At 44.6% G+C, this 20,559-nt stretch overlaps 1 protein-coding gene across 7 annotated transcripts in view; it reads right to left on the bottom strand.

Annotated features, from left to right (window-relative positions):
* The window catches only part of SLMAP (sarcolemma associated protein), a 101,722-nt gene that overhangs the window by 70,129 nt on the left and 11,034 nt on the right, over positions 1-20,559 (bottom strand). The window lies entirely within an intron of this gene.

Genomic DNA, 20,559 nt, shown 5'->3' with positions numbered 1-20,559 from the left:
AATATCCCATTGATTTGAATGGTCACTGTGTAATGCTGCATCTCTCCTGAGATGGCGCTATAGAGAAATTAAAGGCTATGCCCCAATCTGTCCAAAGTCCTTTGTTACGAAGGCAATGTCTGCCCTCTCCTAAGAACATGGCGATGAATAAAGAATAGGATCTAACCGTCCTCCAAGAGCAACTTCTCCCAAGGATCCGGAGCAAGGTGGTGCGAAAGTGGCAACTAAGTGACGCGGTAAACAAAACATTGATATTTTGGGTCCGTGTCCAGGAAACGTTCCAGATTTCAATCCCATCGAGAAGCTGATTAATCTCAAAAAGCAGAACATCACAAACTGCATTGTTTTCCCTGACATAAGCCGCAGGCCGACGTGTTTGCCGACAGCTTCTCATGGAGGCGGCGAGCACTCGGCCGAAAGGTCGTTCCTGCACATGGCAGTCAGCCGAGATGGCAGCAGACAGCAATCTAATGTGTAGTGCAATCTTACAGGTGACTAGTAGAAAAGAGTGAATCAATGTGCGAGACCATTGTCCAGCAGCCACGTCAGTATTTTGTGGCCGTTAGACGGGATCCCCAGCTCCTCTTCCGATCAGTGCGGCTGGGGCAACATCATACACGAGTCACGGGGCAACAATGACGTTGCGGTGTGCCTACATACCAGAAGAGGTGCCGAGGAGTCCAAGTGAAGTGGCCATTGCCTTTAAAAACACATGACCCCCACAGATTACAGGTGATCACTGTGGGTTCTGCCTATAGTCAATGAGTCCTTCTAAAAAAGTAGGATTTTTCTGCAGCCGAGAACCCCCTCATTTTACTATGCCCCCATCATAAGTTATTAAAAAATAAAAGAAACCCATGATTGATCCAGATAGAGGACTTCAGCAGTCGCACGTCGCCGCTATGCATGGATTTAGAAACTGAGTTGTAAGGATAATGAAAGCCCCAGGGAGTTGTGCACAAAATATAAGCAAAACGAACTTTTAATTGATGAAGCATAACTGCGTAGTGATCACCTACTCAATGCAAAAAATAAAAACCTAATAAAAAAAAAAGCAGATAAAAACTGAAATTCATCAGCCGTAACATCAATAGAACTAATTAGTGATGAGCTAGCGTGCTGGGATAAGGTGTTATATGAGAATGCTCTGGTGCTAACTGGGTGTCTTCGGCGTGCTCAAATAATATGTTCTAGTCCCTGCGGCTGCATGTCTCGTAGCTGTTCAACAACTTAACAAACAGTAAATCCCTGCATGTGTTGCTGCTGTCGAACAGCCATGAGACATAGCATTCAAGCACGCCGAAGGCACTCTGTTAGGACCCGAGCATGCTCAGATAACACCTTATCCCAGTATGTTCGCTAATCACTACTAATTATGTATCATGAATGTTGACTTCAACCATTCCCATAGATTTGCACGGGGAGAGTTACTCCCAGCACTCCACAGCCCATGAGTTTGGGGTTGTCGTTCAGCTTTAGCTCAGTGATAGCCGTAAACTTATGTCTGTATGATAAACCTCACTTTCTGAATTTAAAAATAAATAAATAAATGTAAAAACAGCCACCATTGACTTGTGCATCCTAACTGCAGGCGGATGAGAAAAGCTTGGCACAGAGCTAACCCTTCATTAGCTGGGCTGCGTCAGGAGGGACGGCTGATTGCCTGTAATTTCAGGTCTCCGCGCTCCTCCGACGTCCCTCCTCTTGTACTCTATCAGTAATTCTATAGATTCTAAAAGAAGCGGCTTAAATTTAGACTGAAGAACTCCGAGCGCGGCATAAGGAGGCACACCGCTAATATTAGCCCGAGGATGAGGGCGAGACGGAGTGTCATGGAGGGTTTTGTGGCCAACGAAAAGGTGGCAGATCTGTTACAACACAAACTGTGCACATTATTAAACCGATCTCAGAGATCTGAATAGGCAGGTGTACTTACTTTATAAATCCATGGCAAAACATCAACATAATCCTATCTAAAAGTTTAAACTCAACCTCCATCCATCTATCCTGATTGAAAGCTCCTCAGTGTCCCTCTTCCCTGCTGAGATCTCACACTGCTCAGTACAAGCTGCAGTAATAAGTCAAGCTGGGTGGGCAGAGATTGAATACACTGGGACTCATGAGATCCCTCATTCTTTAACATAAGGATTATACGGCCATTCTAACAATAATTACACCAGCCTCTTCAGATCTAAGATCTACCGTATTACAGTTGTGGCCAAAAGTATTGACACCCCTGCAATTCTGTCAGATAATACTCAGTTTCTTCCTGAAAATGATTGCAAACACAAATTCTTTGGTATTATTATCTTCATTTAATTTGTCTTAAATGAAAAAACACAAAAGAGAATGAAGCAAAAAGCAAAACATTGATCATTTCACACAAAACTCCAAAAATGGGCCAGACAAAAGTATTGGCACCCTCAGCCTAATACTTGGTTGCACAACCTTTAGCCAAAATAACTGCGACCAACCGCTTCCGGTAACCATCAATGAGTTTCTTACAGTGCTCTGCTGGAATTTTAGACCATTCTTCTTTGGCAAACTGCTCCAGGTCCCTGATATTTGAAGGGTGCCTTCTCCAAACTGCCATTTTTAGATCTCTCCACAGGTGTTCTATGGGATTCAGGTCTGGACTCATTGCTGGCCACCTTAGAAGTCTCCAGTGCTTTCTCTCAAACCATTTTCTAGTGCTTTTTGAAGTGTGTTTTGGGTCATTGTCCTGCTGGAAGACCCATGACCTCTGAGGGAGACCCAGCTTTCTCACACTGGGCCCTACATTATGCTGCTAAATTTGTTGGTAGTCTTCATAATGCCATGCACACGGTCAAGCAGTCCAGAGCCAGAGGCAGCAAAGCAACCCCAAAACATCAGGGAACCTCCGCCATGTTTGACTGTAGGGACCGTGTTCTTTTCTTTGAATGCCTCTTTTTTTCTCCTGTAAACTCTATGTTGATGCCTTTGCCCAAAAAGCTCTACTTTTGTCTCGTCTGACCAGAGAACATTCTTCCAAAACGCTTTAGGCTTTTTCAGGTAAGTTTTGGCAAACTCCAGCCTGGCTATTTTATGTCTCGGGGTAAGAAGTGGGGTCTTCCTGGGTCTCCTACCATACAGTCCCTTTTAATTCAGACGCCGACGGATAGTACGGGTTGACACTGTTGTACCCTCGGACTGCAGGGCAGCTTGAACTTGTTTGGATGTTAGTCGAGGTTCTTTATCCAACATCTGCACAATCTTGCGTTGAAATCTCTTGTCAATTTTTCTTTTCAGTCCACATCTAGGGAGGTTAGCCACAGTGCCATGGGCTTTAAACTTCTTGATGACACTGCGCACGGTAGACACAGGAACATTCAGGTCTTTGGAGATGGACTTGTAGCCTTGAGATTGCTCATGCTTCCTCACAATTTGGTGTCTCAAGTCCTCAGACAGTTCTTTGGTCTTCTTTCTTTTCTCCATGCTCAATGTGGTACACACAAGGACACAGGACAAAGGTTGAGTCAACTTTAATCCATGTCATCTGGCTGCAAGTGTGATTTAGTTATTGCCAACACCTGTTAGGTGCCACAGGTAAGTTACAGGTGATGCTAATTACACTAATTAGAGAAGCATCACATGATTTTTCGAACAGTGCCAATACTTTTGTCCACCCCGTTTTTTATGTTTGGTGTGGAATTATATCCAATTTGGCTTTAGGACAATTCTTTTTGTGTGTTTTCATTTAAGACAAATTAAATGAAGATAATAATACCAAAGAATTTGAGTTTGCAATCATTTTCAGGAAGAAACTGAGTATTATCTGACAATTGCAGGGGTGTCAATACTTTTGGCCACAACTGTATGTATGAAGTTTCCATTGTGAAATTTTGTAAAATATCATATTTTACATTTAATCCAATATAATTTATAATTTAGTTAATCAGAAAATTATGGGAAGAAACTGGTTCTTTAAGTGAAGACTAACAGGAAACTCACCCTATAGGGAAAAAAAAAAATCATCAACAAGGTCCCTTTAAGAAGGATTAAAATGTTCTGTCTAGTGCCACCTATTGGTGGCCAACTATAGGCGCCACTAGAAAAACTGTTTTCTCCTTCTGGAATAAGGCAAATTTGCATAACAGAGTGCTAGATGTGTTTCAAGGTTAAAGGGAGTCTATCAGCAGGTTTTTGCTACGTAATCAGAGCAGCATGATGTAGAGGCAAAGACCCTTATTCCAGTGATGTGACACTTACCTAGGCTGTGTTTTTCAGTTTCAATACAATCAGTGCTTTATCAGCAGGAGATTACCACTACAGGACTAGTGTCTCGTGCTCTGGTCCGACCACACCACTACGACTGTCAGAAATCTGCCAGTGGGCGGGAATATACAGGGCTCAGCATCCTGAGATCTGCTGCACTCAGTAAAGTAAAATGATACATTGCTGGAATCAGGGTCTCTGCCCCTACATCACGCAGAAGTCAGATTACATAATAATAAAAAAAAAAAAAACTTGCTGGCAGATTCCTTTTAGTGCACAGTGTTTCCTGAATTATCTTAGAGGTGCACTTGCCTCAAGGCCATTAAAAAAATGGAGGCAAAACCAGTTCAGTGATCTAATTTCCCAGCACACAAGGGGTAGATTGGTCAATGACATGACGGCAATTTGCTTCCCAACCACTACAGATTAAGGTCCATTTACCCAGACAGGTGGTGATCTGCCAGTAACGGGTGCAGCTGGCCGGTGTAGCGAGGCGAATGTAGCTGGATGAAGAATTGAGTGCCAAAGATCGTAATCAGGACCAGATGATAAAACGAACGCTTGTTACACCAACCATTGTCCCGAGGAAAATGCGACCAATCAAGTTGGAAATAAATCACTGTTGTCAACTTATTTTTGATAAAACCAGATACCCCCGGGTTCATGTGGACGTTGCAGCTGTGCCAAGGTCAGAAAGAGTGGGCAGCGCGAGCGTCCTGGCACCGGTCACCGCATTACAGCGGAGCGGTGATGTAGGTCAGATGTCACTTGAGGACTTTTAACCAGGAAACTCCGACAACAAGAAAAAAGCCGAAAATCGGGATAAAAATCAGGAGATTTACAAAGTGTTTCCTTCAAGGAGCGGATGAGACACCAGCAGGGAACAAGATCAGTAAATCTGGACCAAAGCTCAGTCCTGCACCCAGCCAGGGGTATAAAGGGGCAGGACAACAATCCTAGAAACTTAAACCAAAACCTTAAGTAAAACCCGGCGGCAAAACAAAAAAGCGAAAACATTCAGCCTGAATGGAACATGTTCCAAAAAGACTCATTATTCACCAAATATTTAATGGAGAACGATTTCTCTACGGTTTTCTCTCTTCCTACAGTCAGGTTTAATACGTTGTGGGGTTTGGAGAGTTTTCCCATCACGTCCTTTACCGAGAAATGGTGCAGCTTCGTACTTGGCAGGGTGGGCAGGTACTGCAGCCCCCTCCTATTATAGTGAATGGGAAAGCTGCACCCCTTCCCTTCTGTCCCATACTTAATATATAATGGTGTAGGGGGATGGGAATACATAAATTAAAGCCTTCTTTGTCTGTCTAGAGGAAGTGCCCGTTGTCTTCCCTCTCCAGGGATGGATACAAGCTGACTGCCCCCTTAACTAAATACAAGCCCATCCTTAGCCCCAATGAATAGAAGACCATCCAGAATGGTTTTTGGGGTTTGCAATACGACTGTGGATAAGTGATTGACAAGTAGTCAACCTACCAAAAAACATGGGGATAACATGCTAATTGCAGGGGGCTGACTGCAGGGACCCCTTTGCAACCAGGGTTCTGCAGCCCCATTTTGAGTGGAGATGAGGTGCTTATGCTAGGTCCATTCAAGACAGGACTACAGAGCCCCATGCTCAGGATCAGTAGGCATCCCACCTGTTGGGACCTCCAGCGATCAGAAAGTTCTGCCATAGTTCATGAATAAAGGATAATTGATTCATTTCAACTTGTTTCATTCATTCTCTATGGGGCTGCAAGGAAAAAAAGCCAAGCGCAGCACTCAGCAGCACCATAGGGAATGGAGCAGAGGTTGAGCGTGCACGTTGCCACCGAGCTCCCCGTCCCTCCAACCGATGCGGGGTCTGGAGGTCGGACCGCCACCGATCAGCAGGCTATCACCCATCGGCTTGCTTTCACCCCCTTTACATACTAGCAGCTAACGTCAGTAAGGCTTTGCTCACAAGACTAAAAACAACAAGGATTACAGATGTCTGCGCAGGAATCTGATGTAGAAAAAGCAGAAGTGTAACACCTGCTATTATTAATAAGGGTGCGCAGAGGTCGGGCAGAGAATGGTTACTGTCACAGCACACGTTGCCTCACAGCTTTCATAGTTAAAAGGCTTAAAGGGGCTGTCCGGCTCAGAATTTGGAAAACGAAGTGCTTCCAAAAAATTTATACTAACAACCTAATATGTATACTGTTAGGATTTAGCTTTGTTTACCGGTCCGAGTGGTTGTCATTTGATAGAAATCATGTAATTTGCAAACTTTCGATCACGAGCATTAGAAATTAAAACAAAGAAAAAAAAAAAAAAAAAGATAATTTCAGCAGACAGCAAAACGCAACTGATCCTAAAAGGAATGAATTTTTATTTCCCGAAAATGTGAAGTTTACAGAAAAATACTCTGTAAGAGACTTATAATAATATATAAAAAGCACCTAATATCAGAGATCGTATTTGTAGACACAGCATTTTTTTCTCTCTCGTGCTATAGTTAAAACATCCCATTCAGCCAACCAAAACCCTTGCTCTGTGCCGCCCGCTGAGGGGCAAAAAGCCAGAAACAGTTTTTGTATGGATAGGTCTCTGGTTTGGCTGGTATCAGCCACTTTGCATACTTGGAAAATATAACAAAGATAAATTGTAAATACGTTGAAGTTCACACCCAATCCACTCAAATAGGCGGCTGGAACAGTCAAACCTAAAAAGCAACATGATTTAATGAGGCTTTTAAGACAAGTAGGTAATAGGATAAAACATTCTGTACTGCAACAAGCATAAAAAGCGAGGCGCTCCTGCGAGCCATGATGGGCACGGACATGAGCTGATCGGGTGTTCTCGCTGGCAGGCCGACAATGATGGAGCACATTCCTGTCAGTGATTCTGCAGAGATTGGGAGACGTGAAATGCGCAGGTTCTGCCTGACACATTGTAACCGGTTACCCTGCAGGGTGTTGTCACAAGCCTCACAGCGGCTGTTAAAAAAAAAAAACATGGAAAACCTTTTTCTCAGACGGTAACCCTCTTGTTTTTTCACACTGTCATAAAAGGATAGACATGGGTTTGCCATACTTTTTGTTAAAGGGAACCTTTCAGTCAATTCCTGCTGTGCAAACCACTGGCGGCATGAATCAGAGCCTGGGTGCACAACTGCAACCGGGTGTATTTACCTCTGGAATAGCAGAAAACAGGCTGAAGATCGGGCAGGGGTCAAGGCTAGTCCGAAGATCTGGCAGGGGGCTGAGGCTAGTCCAAAGATCTGGCAGGGGGCTGAGGCAAGGCTAGGCTGAAGATCGGGCCAGGGCTCGAGACTAGTCTGAAGCTCTGGCCGGGTGTCAAGACTAGTCTAAAAAGCTCTGGCCGGGCTCGAGACTAGTCTGAAGCTCTGGCCGGGTGTCGAGACTAGTCTGAAGCTCTGGCTGGGGCTCGAGACTAGTCTGAAGCTCTGCCCGGGGCTCGAGACTAGTCTGAAGCTCCGGCCGGGGGGGACGGGGATTTGGTCGAGTCTAGTCTGAAGGCTTAGCTGGGGTCGAGGCTAGTCTGAAACTCTGGCCGGGTGTCGAGACTAGTCTGAAGACCTGGCCGGGTGTCAAGACTAGTCTAAAAGCTCTGGCCGGGCTCGAGACTAGTCTGAAGATCTGGTCGGTGGATAAGACTAGGTTTCCCAAGATTTTCCCAAGGTTTGACAGGTCTCTTGCTAACTACACACATGAAAGATGCCTGTCACTCACCTGCAGCGGAGCTAGGCGACACTAGATGGGGACGGCGCCGAACTTCTCTAATTATATTTGTATGAGACACCGGACTGGGCAGTATGAACCAGCCAGCAGGTTCTTCTCAAGTCCTTTGCACTGCCATTTTCAGAAGAACTCAGGAAAAGTTTCCAAGAAACACAAGCATACAGAATAGTTCTTGGTCCACAAGTTAGGTAATAAATGGTTGATCACTTGGGGTCTGAAAACGGACCTTTAACCAAATCCGAGAAAAGGGGACCCATTGGTGGTAGTGGTCGCGTACAAGAAGGGAGCAGCAACCACATAAGCACACTACCACACCATTAAAGGAGTTTTCTGGTTTTGGAAGAACAAAAATTAAAAAACACTGAACTTTACTCACCTCTCCCTCCAAGGATCCAGTGCAGAGTCTCCACCGCTGCTCCTAGTGTCTGTTGTGCACAGCGCTGACACAGAGGATTGATTGGCTGCAGCGTTGTCAACATGACATCAGCACTAAAGACAATAACAGATACAAAAAGCTGTGGTGGAGATTCAGCCGTGGAACAGAGGAGTAAGTAAAACAGGTTTAAAAAACAAAACAAAAAAATTACGTCAGGGGACCAAAATCGGAGAACCCCTTTAACATAGGTGAATTTGGTTCCTCTTTACCAGAATCTATTCGGATCTGTGCGCTCAGACCTCCGGTGACCCTGCAGGAAGGTGATAAATGTGTTCAGTAGGAAAGCCCCCTGAGAAGGAATCATAAGCCAGGCATAATATATATACACTGCCCTGAAGAGCAAGCACACGGGCGAGCGACATGAGATCATCACCTGGTTCCTCTGATCATCTGGACAAGTCACTCTCACTTTTAACGAATGACCTTCAGCGCTGACAACAGAGGCTCCATCAGGAACTAAGAGCCGCGGATCACTCTCCAGGGAATAATTGCTGTTCCCACAATGAAGAAGATGGAAATATTAGCTAAAACCTACCCACCCCCAGAGGCCGGGACCACACGGACATGTAGTAAAGTTTTATGATCTTTCCTAATTTAGATCCCATCTTATCTGGACTGAAAGAATTCAATAAAGTATCGGGAGATCATCTGACAGCTGGAAGATAACGGGCACCTTATACCAGATTATGGCAAGAACACCCGAAAAAGAACACAAAAAATCCAAGTGCTCCAAGATTAACCCCTGAAATCAGCAAACAGTTGGGAGTTAAAGGGAACCTGTATTGGAGCCTGTGTCCCATAAAAATAATGGGACTTTCTGCAGAAAGTCAATGCACCATAGCTTGAGAGCTATATGCAAATCAGTCTGGAAGTGCACTGGGGGCGTGTCCGTACACTTGGGTCTTCCAAATGACACACCCCAGTGCACTTCCAGACTGATTTACATATGAAGGAAGCTTCTCATAACTGGCACATTGGACTTGTATAAAAAGGGTATCATCATTAACTGGTACATTGGACTTGTATGAAAAGGGTATCATCATGGGCAGAAAAAAACACCTAAAAACAAATTACACTACTAACAAGAAGTTTTTTTTTTTTTTTAAATCATCATAGTATTTTTTGCCAGGTATCTGACATAAAACACAACATGGACAGGACAAGGTGGGGCAATGGCACCAAGCCAAACCAGATCTAACACTTTGCACTGATGAGGGTCAATACCCCGAAACAGTGTCTCAACAAATTAAGATTTTTGCTTTTATCCAAGTTATGAGACAAGGCTTGTTAGAGGGTCAATATTGACTTTTAGGATTGCTACATCCTATAGGTGGGGAGAAATAAAGTCCTCTTCCTCTCTGTAGAGACCATTTACATCCTTGGTGACACGAATGCCAGTGATCGCAAGCCCCCAATTTATTAAATGGGGTTGTCAGATCTTCTCCTACAAAAATTGGTGTGCACAGCGCCAGTCTTAATGAATCGGGCGCCATGTTTATATTTAGTGGGTGGTAAAAATGTATTTTCAGGCAAAACCCAGTGCTACACTATCGATGTCAGCCATCCCATACGTCAAGCATAGTTTTATTGTCACATGTGTCCTGTGGAGTCTGTGAAGACAAAGGATGAGAACAGATCAACTTACTGCAAGCATTCAGCGAGGGCCACACAATGAGCGGCACTGTGAAGACGAAACCTACAAAGAGCAGCGAGACGACACGACGGATGAACAATAAGGACGAAGAGGGTGAATATGAAGAAATGTGACCGTGCGGCATTTTTTGGAAACTTTTGCAATTTTCATTCAGTCCCAATACAGTTTCACATAAGATCAGTGACAGTCCTGATACATGAAGCCTTTTGTCCTTGAAACTCTTCACGGAATTAAAGTTCTCTGCTCGGTGTCAGTGAATAATCCTTAAGCTCTGTGCATAATTCGGGGGGTTTAAAAAACAGATACGCTATGACTGAATGATAGGCTGTGGTCCTGGAGGTGAAAGATTGGAGGTCATGTTCATTCCCATCCATATAGACCATGGTTGTCATTCTCTCCATTATCTAAGTTCTGAAATGGTCGAGTATTTCACAACTCCCATGGACCTATAATGAAGACCCCTGCAAGGCCGCCTCATCTACTCCTCATCTATCCACACTGTAATAACCTGCAACTAAGTGAAACTTTCTATATCATGAAAGCAAGCAGAGATCTTGAAAATGGTGCTCTTCGTGTTCCTTATGACTATTCAAAGGGAACACTTCAGAGCACCATTTTCAAGATCTGCTTTACACTGTTCTCATTGCCTACTGCTTTCAACAGCTCCCAGAGAAACCCGTCACAAGCAGAAGCCAGGCAGACAGACTGAAAATGCAGCGCGATACTAATTCCATCCTCTGCAAAGGCATGATAGGAAATATATTGAGGAAGAATAAGTCAAAATGGCAGATAATACAGACATTAGTATACTCAAGGCACACCTAAGACACGCTACATATCTTTTAAAGGGGTTGTCCCTTTTGGAAAAAAAAACAACTTTTGGCTGCCGGCTCAGTTAGTTGTAAAACACAAAACAACAAGAAGATTTTACTTATCCTCCCCAGGTCCAGCGCGGGGTCCGTTTGGCTGCAGAAGTGACGACATTGCTGCTGCCAAAATCCCAAAAGTCAGCTGCTCGTACTGTCTTCATCAGCAAAGACTGAGGTCAGCAAAAAAAATGTTTAAAGGGGACGAATCATCTAATTTAAAAAAAAACAAACAAACCACCAACCATATATGATTGCTAAAACAAGGATTGTGCCAGCGACGTATCCAAGGTCATCAGCGTCAATATCATAGACGTGCAGTAATACGCTTTTTATTAGCCATGTTGTAAGTTACTCAATCCAACAGAAAACTCATTTTTAACCCAACACATTGCATTAAAAAAAAAAAAAAAGTGATAAGGGCTCCTGAGCCCAAGCACGTGTCCCTGTTACATAATGCTGCAATGTGGCTAAGTATTTTATCTACTTCCATATACAATGCACCAAGAGGGCCGTACACAGGTTACATCATGTCTGTTGCAAAACTACAACTCCCATCATGCCCTGAGAGCTGCATGCCATCAAAGCATGCTGGGAATTGTAGTTTTGCAACAGTTGGGAAGTCACAGCTTGAGAAACCCTTCACTAAACTATTTGTGCAAAACTGATAGAGTGATGGACGCCGAAAAACTTCACCGTATTTTTTTTTTTTTTTTTTTAGCGGGTCTTGCCTCGGGAGACGCAACAACAAACGGGCTCCTAATGTCGAATGCGACAAGGCGGGAACAAGATTGTACTTAAAGGATAAATTCTCGGTGTCATCCGGAGGAAATGCTGAAATGTACTGTGTGTGGATGTAGCAACACATGAAGAAAGTCACAGCGCTGCGAGACATCACGATAGTCACTACCTCCTCCAAACTGGGGCGACTGAGCACCGAGGGTACAGGATCCCCCCCGCATTACAGAGACGCGACCCCAATGATACCCGATGATCTCCTGTTTACCTTGGCTGCAGACGACAAGGTCTGCTAGTCACTGGCCTTAGTGTTCTGCACAAGAATGCTGAGGCCAGTGATCGTCTGCAGCGGTCACATGAGATGTAGGAGATGTGACAGGACCACCAGGGAGCATCAAGTGCGCGGTCATGAAACGGTGGGCAGTAAATTGTAATAGGTGAGCCAGCCTAAGCTTCTCTCTCTGGACCTGTCCGATATTTCACCGCCAGCTGGCAAGATGTGATTGGGCAATGTGTGATCCAAAATGTCCTCTTTGGAGACAGCGGTCAGCAGACTACTCTCACTAAACGCGAGCTGATCATTCAGGTTTTCAATGAAGAAAAAGCTACTGGGGTGGTTGAAGACCCCCATAGGCACCAAATAGTCTGCTGGTTTTTATCTAATGTTTATGGAGGACTTTACTCCGCCAGATCACAGCTGATCGAAGAGGGTCCCAGCTGGCAGGACAGGGTAAGGGTGGTCCAAACAGAAAACCCATTTAATGTCTGATAAAAGTCCTGATGCGCTGGGCCGGCCGGCCTTGCATTTGATGGGATCGGTTGACGATCTAATGAATTTCAGGCCCTTTTCACTCTTGACATTTGGGGGATTCGAGTCAGGTCACCGGATCCTTTCGTTCTGCAGAACTTGGAGAGAGCATTGAAACCCGTGATCGCTCATTGAGCGCTGATGTAGACGGAGGCTAGCTGTTCGGCCGGCAGCTATCTAATAGGTGTGCACATATGTACACGGCGATCTCGGTACGCTTCATGGCAGCCGGGCAAATCATCTCGGATTATCTGACCTAAATAATCATTGAGAGAAAAAAAAAAAATATGTGGATTTGCAAAATGGCATCAATGAGCAGGATCGCCATTTAGGAAGAGTATTCGTTTGCTCATAAAGGAAAAATTTCTCATTAACTTTTTTTTATTTACCTTATTTATTTTTTTATTTATTTATTTTAAGAGCTCAGATATCAAACAAAAATAAAAAGGTTCAGTAATGAGAAGAGCAGCCAAGCAGCCGGCAGTAAGGGACTAAACTATGGTCTGAACTTGTAGCCCAGCGCACGTGACTACAGGCCGGGCGATCTCCGGGGAAATTAGGAAACAGAATACCGGAAACTAAATTGGTGAAACGTCTGCACTTGGAAACGACGTGGAATGAAATCATGTAAATAAACAGGAGGTTTTTTCTGCCTGCGAAGCAGAACAGGAAACAGTCCCAGCGCTGCCTCTGATCTAATCACTTGGCCAACGCTGAGGACTGCAGGACTCCATCGCATGAATCAACACTGGAGGGACTGGTGCCTGGAAATCTGCGGCTTCATCCACCGAGAAGATCGGAGGACGGAGCCGCTATCTCATCGGAACATCACGAATCAGAGCCGACCAGGCACAATGACATTAGAGGGACCCGTTACGTACCGGTCGTCCGATCTATGGACAGCACGGTACAGAGAAGGAGCTGAACACAAGAAGATGTAGGTTAGTTGGAAAAAAAAAATCCCTGTTTGTGCATGTAAGAGTCCAGTGGGCGGTCTGTTGTGAACTCTATTTTTAGGCTCCCTCTAGTGGTCACAAGCGGTACTGTGTAGTGTTGTCTTTCTGCAGGTTGGCTGCATCAGCTGGTTCGTTATCCTTGGTTGGTTTCCTATTTAGCTCACCTGGATACTCAGTTCCTTGCCTGCTATCAATGTATTCAGTGCTCTTCAGATTCCTTGTGATTACCTTGCTCCCAGCCTCTCCAAGACAAGCTAAGTTTTTGTCCGTTCATTTTTTGATTATCAGCATTCATCATGTTTCTTGTCCAGCTTGCTAAGATGTGATCTCCTCGCTTGCTGGTTGCTCTAGGGGACTGAGTTTCTCCCCTCACACCGTTAGTTGGTGTGGGGGTTCTTGAAATCTCAGTGTGGATATTTTGTAAGGGTTTTTACTGACCACACAGACCCCTTTACTATTTTCTGCTATCTAGTATTAGTGGGCCTCATTTGCTGAATCTGTTTTCACCCCTGTGTATGTGCCTTCCTCTTACCTCACCGTTATTATATGTTGGGGGCTTCTATATCTTTGGGGATTATTTCTCTGGAGGCAAGAGAGGTCTTTCTTTCTCTCTAGGGGTAGTTAGTTCCTCAGGCTGGCTCGAGACGTCTAGGATTTTTAGGCACGTTCACCGGCTACTTCTAGTGTGTTTGGATAGGTTCAGATTTGCGGTCAGTCCAGTTTGCCACCTCCCTAGAGCTTGTCCTAGGTTTGTTACTTAGCTGGAGTAATTTGTGATCCTCAACCACTAAGGATCATAACAGCGGTCCTACTCTGTGCCTGCCAAGATATCTGTGAATCCACTGAGTAGGACCGCCCACTGGACTCCTATATACAAATACCAGGGATTTCAATAAAGTACAAGTTTTATTAAAACTTTTCCCATGAAAATATCTATTAATCCGGCCAGCTCTAACAAAAAAAAAAAAAAGCAGTGTTCAGAATGGGAAGCTGTTTAAAACTCCGCCCATTCACCTGATTGGCAGCTTCCTCTGTACACTGACAGCAAGCTGCCAATCAGTGATGGGGCGGGGTTACAGTACAAGGACTAGATGGCACAAGACAACTGGTCCTCTAGTGATAATATCCTGCTGAGAAAACGCTGATTGTATTGAAACTACAGCACACAGCCTAATAAGTGATACATTGCTGGAAACAGGCTCTCTGCCCTCTACATTAATGCTGCGCTCAGATTAAAAAGCAAAATGCTGCTGACAGATTCCCTTTAAAAAGGGTTGTCCAAAAACACGTTGTCACTTATCCACAGGATAGGTGATAACTTGCTGATGGTGGATGTCCCAAAAATCGGAGCAGAGGTGAATTTTTTGTCCCCGACTGGGAACTTCTCAGTCATAAAATGGAGCGGCAGGTCAAATGCCCAACCTCTGCTGCACCCCAACCTCTGCTGCATTCATTCTCTATGGGACTGTTGGAAATGCAGAGTAGCCATATATTGAATAAAGGGAACAGCAGAGGCGTCTGCAGATCAGTCCATGTTCTAGCAATAAAACCCCTATTAAGCAACAAGTTATTAGCCATCATGTGGATAGATGATAAATCATTGCCAATGGACAACCCCCTATTAGAAAGGTGCTCATGATTTGAAAGGACTCTGCACCCAAATTGTGGATAACAGGAGGGGGCGGATGCTGCCGACTACATCTCTGCACAGCATAGCTATTCCAGCACTGTAATGGTTAAGGATTAATAGTCGGCACAAAGCCTGACTTCACATACTGACAGATCACATTTGTCACATAAAAGACATTTTGACAAGTCTAAAAGCATAAGGAGCCGGCTCTGGAAATCCCAACTAAGCGCCTCACTCCTCTTAGCGATTACAAGTCCTACACTAGACTGTCCCCAAATCCTCGCACCACGCAGGTGACACGTCCCACAGACACGGACAGGCATTACAAGCAGTCTGGTTTTTACATGTTTCTGAGGCATCATACTATAGAGGATCAAATCAGGAAAAATACCCAATGCTTTCAATCTTCTGTCCACTGACTATTTAAAGAGTAACGCCTCTCCATACACCACAACGGTCAGCCGGACATTCATCGCTCCCGATCCAAGTTACATAATAATACAGGGCTAAACGCTCATGTATTCTCAGTGGGGAGCCATCAACAATCACTAAGTGCAAGGATCGGGCATATTGACTCAGCATGCCCAATCCTTCTCTGCACTGTCATCATCTGCTAAGGGAAGGTTGAGAGGCTCCCATATTAGATATTACATCAGTACAGTCTGTCTCCATTAATCTAATGAGTATGGGGGGCATTTTGGCTTTAAAACTGGGTGCGGAGACCCGCTTCCCGGGTAAAGTGGTCATGACAATATTTTTCGGGTTAATAGTCGTGCACGATATCCATCATCTGCACAGAAAGCAGCAGCAAAAGCATGGGGCTGCGAGACCCCGGCTATCTTCTGAGCCGCAGCCCTTACAGGGGTATTCCCATCTCTAAGATCCTAGTAGGTGTAGTAATAATAATATTAGCAAATACCCCCATTTAGAAATGTAGTATAGTTCTTCTGATTAGCCAAGTTGTTTACTCCAAGTGCAGAGCATGGCTGTAGCTTAGATATCCATGGTTATGACCGCTAACAACTGTTACAATATGGGTGGTCGTAACTATGGATACCTAAGCACATGGGGTAAGTGACAAAGCGAATCAGAAGAACTATACATTTCTAAGTGGAGGGATGTGCTAACATTATTGTCATTATACCCACTACATATTGGGATAAGAGCTTGGAGATGGGAATACCCCCTTGAGTCTCAGAGAGTAGGATCTCAATCCAGGCCAACAATGATCATAACGTGATGGCATATCCATCTATGTATCATCCATTTATGAGATAGGGATAGCTGACAGCAAGCAGAGATCTTGAGAAGCATGAGGAATAATTAAAAAAAAAAATACTGGGAGAAAAAAAAAAAAAGGCTGCTTTCTTCCCCAAAACAGTGCCACACCTGTCCACAAGTGGTACTGCACTTTAGCTTCACATGACTGGAGTTGGCCGGCAGTATTAAACAAGCCGTGGACAGATGGATCTCCAGAACAGAAGGCAGCCATGTTCTCCGATCCCATAAAAAACACCCTAATTTTGTAGGGTAAGGTGGCAGTCACTCATGACTAGGCATGGTACACATATTGGGGAACACTGACATCTACTGACCCATTCACCATCGGGTCAGCTCCTGCACACGCTGGGGTTCACCGTGTGCCGTCTTTGGAGCTTATGGAGAATCATCTTATGGCCGCTAATCTCCATAGAACTGCGGACGATGCTCTTAATTCTCGATTTCAGGATGATCAGTGCAAACCATGGAAGGAGGAAGCATTTTGAGGACGCACACGGGTATATTGGCTACAAATAGCTCGGCATGTGCGGTCACCATTAATCCCAGACACATCTCCGTTCACCGCAGCTGGGATCAGACTCCTCGGGTCATAGCCGGGATCTGCACTAAGGCCGTGTTCACATTTGGAAGTAATGCCCAGAATAAGACGTGAGGGCTCATTCCTTTTGTGTGTAGATTTCACATGAAAAATATGACAATTAATCCCTTTGAATGACAAAAGGGCTGATCTACGTACGGATCATCTGGCATGCCTGCAGCAAAAATATAAAAAATAAATCAAGCTTTGCCATGAATTTCTGCTGCAGATTGATAAATGCGTGTCTGATTCGCCATATTCAGAATCTGAACATGTGAACAAAGCCTTCAGTTTGCAGAAAAGGGGGTCCATCATATATCCCAAATTTTAAGGGAAGAGCATCTCACACTCTGGAGGACCTGACCCGTATTACACAGGCGCCTCCCTGATTATTAATGGGCACAGTGTAACGCTTATTTTCTCCTGCGGAGGCGCTGCAGGGAAACGGAACACTGCCAGGTTTCCCCAGCAGGAGGTCACTGTGATCAGCCTAGAATTAAAAAAAAAAAAAAATGCTTCTAACAAAAAGGGATTGTCCAGAGTGGAAAACCTCTTTAAAGGGAATGTCCAGTCCAGCACAAGTCTGCATCAATGATGTTATATCCTCCTACACCGTCAGCACAATACCTAGTGCGTTGGGTCATAAAGTCATCGCTCACTCCTGATGCAGAAGTAAGCAGCGCTGGATGATCCCTTTAAGAATGGCCATTGTACTCGGTGTGTATACCCTCTCCAGCTTTGATTCAGCCATACATGCCCATAGTGACAGCAGCATACGCTGGGAGTATACTCTGGCTACACTCCTTTACATGACTTCATCTAGCCCTTTAACTCCATTACTAGGAAGACGTCACCAGCTAAACATGTACAAGAGCTTTAAAATAACACCCCAGACACCGCCAGGGCCATTAGCACCCCGCCTTGTAGAGCCACGATCACACAATTGAAAAAGGTCTTTCTGATGGAAGGAGGCAAGAAAGTGTAAAGACTGGGCTAGAGAATGTAAGTGGGGCACGGAGCCAGCGGCCGGCGCTGACCCCCGGACAGGGAGGAGAGCCCGCGAGTCTGTAATCCGCAACAGCTCGTCACCGATATGTAAAAACATGGATGACAGAACAAGATCCTGCAATTTCCTGTGCAGAAAAAAGAAAATAAAGCTTTACAGCTGGAAGAATCCTGCCCGTACCTTACAGACGCAGCGCGCGCCCACCACCTTCCCACATCCCCCCTCCCACCAGGACATCATCATGTCAACGACTACTGCAGTTATCTCCAACACTGACACATGATGGATAACGTACTCTGAACCGAGGCATCAAAACAGATCGGCGGGTTACAAAATGCAAAAATACAAGGCACGTGGTATAGGTGCCCTCACTAGAATAAAAAAAAATATATATATACATTTTTTATATCTATATTATCAGCCGGCTCCTTTCATGTTTTGTAAAGGATGGTTAATAACAGATATATATCTCTTATTAACCATCAACATGAAAGCAGCCGGATGGTAATAGATAGGATATCGCACAGGTCCACTAATAGTCCCATCAGGACTTAAAGTGACTGTCCATTCAGCAGGTCAAAAACTACATAAAAGGTCTGTACCTACAGGTGATGATTGTCTGATATTTATTTTCCTCCATTTTTGGCTGCTTTTTTAGCTCCGCTCCATTAGGACACAGCTGTGATGAGTGACTACTGCTTTGATTCAATACCAAGACGAAGTCTAAGGTAGTCTGAGACACGCCCCCGACTCCTCATTGGTTCAGGGCCCCTGCTCTAGAATTTCCACTACCACTGATTGGCTGGTGTGTATTATCACAGGCCCAAGCAGGAAGTTAGGGCACATTTCTATGACAGCTACAAACATCTGCCGGTGAGAACATGATGATGTGTTTAACACGACCACCAAAGGGTGAAGTGAAGGATATTGATTAATGACAATGGCGCCTATCAGGGGTGTGATATATTTAGCCGCATGTGAGCAGTCAGTGCTTCAAGTTGATGTGTGGATCAATGGGAAAGTAAGGATCTGAGCAACGCTGACAAGGGCGAAACGGTGATGGGTAGAAGACCTGGGGCGAAGCATGTTCAGTACAGCAGGTTTTGTAAGCTGCACCCCATATACAGTGGTGAGCCCTTGCCAAAACTAAGACTAAATTGTGAACTAGCAAGAGGGTCATGGGCATCCAAGACTCAATGATGCCCCTGGGGAGAAAAGATTAGTCCTCCTTGGACAACAACCATCCTTCTCGGACACCCGCCAATCTGATCTTGATGACCTACCCTAAGGTAGGAGTTCAATAACCAAATGCTGAAAACAAAGAGCGAGCATGAGCTTCATAGTCAAGTTGTACCGCCTTTCAGCAAGACAACAAAAGCATGATACACAATGAATCAGGGCAAATTTCTGGGCATGAAGCCGATTTTACAATCTGAACCTTCATCATAATGTTCTAGATTTACCCTCCCTACTAAGACAAAAGGTAGCAAGGATGAGTGTACAGACGAAAACCACAAATCAAGAATCCACATGAGACACAGAAACTGCCAATAACCCACTAACTTATAAGCTCCTGGAGCCCAACTCAAAAGGATTTCCATTTTAAGAAACCTCAAAAGACAAAGCCGTGGTTGGCGAAACATCTGCGCCCAAAGGGTGTTCTAGGTGGCACGACTGGAAAAACAATTTACATGCCGAAGGAACTAGAATAGGAAGGTCCAGAACAAGAACACTAGGCCCAAAGGTGACCATGAAGATCTTGGTAGAACGAGAAAATAACGAGCTTTTGATAAGTTATAGAAGGAGATGACAAGTCAGATTTCCTTCATAATTAATGTTCTGCTTTGTCAAGGGAGCAAAACAATGGGATTGTCAGACATGATGGACACCAACGCACCCAACAAACCTCATTGACCTGGATAGGGTACATCAGGTACCATTCTGCCCGCCATTGTTGACACCATCACCAAAGCCGGCTCTACAAGGTGTAAAAGGAACCTTAGTTTCATGGACAATTTAATCAGAGTAAGAAGAATATCCAAGTAATTAGTAAATATAATCTGTCATATGTAGGGCAGAAACAGAAAAACATGAGAACTTGCCTTGGGGCACAAGCTTTCATTTTTCTGGGAACTAGGTCAAAAAACTCTGAAGCACAACAACAACAAAAATTACAGAAAGGATCCTTAAGTCTGGACCAAAAAGAATGTTCAGATCAGACTGAAGGAAAATTTTACAGGGGAAAAAAAAAACAAGTTTAGAAAATTTGAATGAGTATTCACAAAAATCGGTCTGACCGCTGGGACCCTCAAGTACACAGTAAGGGGCTCCAGAACCACAAGGGCAGTCCGGCCCGTCTTCAATGCAACGGTGGTGCGCATGCTCAGCGTCTGCTCTATTCATTGTCTATGGGACTGTGGGAAAACTCTTAGGACAGAGCGTGGCTTTCTCCAGGCATCCCATAAATGAATGGAAAGGAGGCCGAACATGACATCAAAGCTCCATCCTTGGGATCTTGGCGGCTGACACCAACATGTCGGTCAATGCTGGTTCAGCTTTGACATAATAAAATAAGCAGAAGCCATTGGCGCTGCTCTTTAGTGGGCCTGGTCTACAAAGCTGCAGAAG

The sequence above is a fragment of the Ranitomeya variabilis genome, chromosome 8 (genome assembly GCF_051348905.1).
Source record: "Ranitomeya variabilis isolate aRanVar5 chromosome 8, aRanVar5.hap1, whole genome shotgun sequence".
Classification (NCBI taxonomy): Eukaryota; Metazoa; Chordata; class Amphibia; order Anura; family Dendrobatidae; genus Ranitomeya; species Ranitomeya variabilis.
Note: the sequence above shows the minus strand (reverse complement) of the source record. Positions and strands in the feature narration are given on the sequence as shown.